The 3,166-nt window shown below is 38.9% G+C and overlaps 1 long non-coding RNA gene across 1 annotated transcript; it reads right to left on the reverse strand.

The window, feature by feature from the left end:
- Positions 1–463: 463 nt before the first annotated feature.
- Positions 464–3,166, reverse strand: LOC131966985 (uncharacterized). Its single transcript, XR_009393643.1, has 3 exons — positions 3,107–3,166; positions 2,829–2,886; positions 464–918 (listed from the first exon to the last, which is right to left on the reverse strand). It is a non-coding gene; the product is annotated as an uncharacterized LOC131966985 (long non-coding RNA).

A 3,166-nucleotide genomic window follows, 5' to 3' on the forward strand; every position in this document is an offset into this window, starting at 1 on the left:
ATACAGAAGGAAGGAAGCATGCTGAGAACTGAGAGGAGACAGCGAAACAAGCACAAAATGTGTGTGTGTGTGTGTGTGTGTGTGTGTGTGTGAGAGAGAGAGAGAGAGACAGAGGAAAAAAAGATTCTGAGAAAATCTCTCGTAAGAGAAGTGCATCTATGTGTTTTTAATGCGTGTTGTATGTGCATGTATGTGTTTGTGTGTGCAGCAGGGAAGAGAGTGATTTTGATGAATGTGTCCTGACGGATGGTGTAACCCCCCTAAGCCTGCCTCCGCTTCCTCTCCAGCCCTCCTGTCACAGCTGAATATCGAGGTCAAACCACCTTTCATATCAGCTCCACAGTGCAAGGACAAAACACAGAGAACAAGTAAACACCTCATCTGCTGGGAATGCTGCATGCTTTCTCATTGTTTGCTCATTTAGCTCCAAAAAATGCCTCCGTGCAAATGCCTCTTTAATAAAATGTGGAAAATGCATATAATACTTGGTGTCATCACTTCAGATTCAGTGCAAGTACACGTGCAACTGCATGCATAAGTTATGGTGTTAGATATTTGAAATGCTGACCTTCAATTTAATCCTCCATATGAGGCCAACTTTTTAAAATGCAGTGTCAAAGAGCATCCGTCTTTCACGTTTGATCAAAATTGCAGCAGCACCGTCTGTGATCTCAAGTTTAATTACAGTTCGAAAAGTTGTCGATGAGATATCACCTCGTTTCAGGTGTGACACAACCTGATCCACAGATCATCCCGTCCTCGCCCATCTTTCATCTCGTGGGAGGGGAATAGTGATCAGCAACAGGACGGAGGTGGGAGTTGAGCGACAATGAAGCACCGCCTCAGGGTTTCAGTTAACAGGCTTTTGTCTCGTTGTCATTTAATCTGATTCCCACAGCAGCTGTGAGGATTTTGCCTCTGAAGAGAGGAAAATAACAAATTGTACTCATTTCTGACGGAAGAAAGCATCAAGAGAGACACTTTAAAGGAGGTGTCATTTAGAGTTACAGTTCATTTCCATGTCTACGTCTAGACCGGACAGAGACATTCGAGGGGCCGGTTTCTAAAAAGGGATTTGGAAGAATATTTTAAGACTTTTAAAACTTTAATAGTAAGACTATTTGTAGTGCTTATGTTAATCTGACTTGAACTGGAGATGATAAGTAAGTTTTTAACAATAATAATAATCGTAAACAAAAACAACTGATTATAAGTAACTAAAGCAATACACACCATTATATCATATGTTAATGGCTTATCAAGTTAATATTTTGGAAAATAAAGCATACATTTCTTTACCTCCACTCAAAACTAAAACATCCTGGTAGCTGCTCTGCGCCCTTATGATAATATATGCTAATATAATTTAAAATCCAAAATATTAGTAAGTTTGACATAATTAGAAGTCCAGACTCAGTACCTACAGAGGTTACTTAACACCTTCCTGCACTACACCAATAGACTCTAAACTCAACTCAGTTAAGGAGGCACTGGTAAAATGGGAATAATTCAATGACTTATTTAAATTATATCCTAAACCTTAAAACCTGATCTCTGACAGTTATTAGTCAACTGCATTCTTATTAGTCAAATATCGAAGTATGACAACATTGTGGAAAACACCATCACCAACACATCAATTAGAAACGTTAACATGGTTTTTCATATGATGCACATATTATAGACACATGACCTAACTAAAACTATATAAAAAGACACATATGCTTTTTTTCTCACTGTCTGTCATGAAATCAGACAATCACTTTTCCTGTTTTAGGTCCGTTAGGATTACCAAAATTATTTCTATTTGCTAAATGCCAGAATAATGAGAGATGGATTTTTTTAGACAATTTTTTATTACTTTCTTCAAAGTCAGAAGTTTACATACACTAACATCATTATGCCTTGAAACAATTTGGGAAAGCCCAGATGATGCTGTCATGTCATGTTGGAAGCTTCTGATAGGTTTATTGACAACATTTGAGTTAATTAGAGACACACCTGTGGATGTATTTTAAGGCACACCTGAAACATGCTACTTCTTTGTGTAACATCATGGGAAAGTCAAAAGAAATCAACCAAGATATCAGGAAGAGAATTGTGAAAGTCTGGTTCACCCTTGGGTGCAATTTCCAGATGCCTGAAGGTGCCACATTCATCTGTTCAAATAATTATACCCAAGTATGAACACCATGGGAATGTCCAGCCATCATAGCGCTCAGGAAGGAGACGGGCTCTGTGTCCCAGAGATGAACTTGCTTTGGTCCAAAATGTGCATATCAATCCAAGAACAAAAGCAAAAGACCTTGTGAAGATGCTGGCTGAAGCTGGTAAGAGTGTCATTATCCACAGTGAAACGAGTACTGTACCAACATGGACTAAAAGGCCACTCTGCCAGGAAGAAGCCATTACTCCAAAAGAAACATAAAACAGCCAAATTACAGTTTGCAAATGCACACAGGGACAAAGACCTTAATTTTTGGAGAAATGTCCTGTGGTCTGACAAAACTGTAATCTGGCTGTTTTTGTCCTAACGGACCTAAAACAGGAAAAGTGATTGCCTGATTTAATGTCAGACAGTGATGAAAAAAAGCATATGTGTCTTTTTATATAGTGTATGTAAACTTCTGGTTTCAACTGTACACATCAGTACTACATACTGAAAAGATTTAACACAAAAAGCAGATTTAAAGTTCTGTCCACAACAACAAATTACAATCAATGTATGTATGTATCAAATGCATGGTCTTATTACAGCTATAGTCTCATTATACAGCAAAACTTCACTTAAAATCCTTAAAGCTACCAGCATACCTGCACAGACTCACCACATCAACAGGAGACTAAACAACCACGACATGATTCTCCAGACTCTGTCCCTGCTCACTGAAACATCAGCAGTAACACAACAGCTTTACTGTACAGACAAACCATAATATAACATCAACCACTGCACAGCAACGAGTTAAATACAGGAGATCGTCACTGTGAGTCCGAACTATCTAGCAGAAGATCCAGCAGTCAGGACCGATATTATGTTGCGTAATGACGCTGCGTAGCGCTGAGACTGCAAATAAAACGTGATAATCAATCACATAAAACTCACCATCTGAAGTTGCCGCTGTGTATCTGCAGCGTCCTGCGTCACAGCTGCACGTTAGCAAAA

The sequence above is a fragment of the Centropristis striata genome, chromosome 3 (genome assembly GCF_030273125.1).
Source record: "Centropristis striata isolate RG_2023a ecotype Rhode Island chromosome 3, C.striata_1.0, whole genome shotgun sequence".
In the NCBI taxonomy this organism is placed as follows: Eukaryota; Metazoa; Chordata; class Actinopteri; order Perciformes; family Serranidae; genus Centropristis; species Centropristis striata.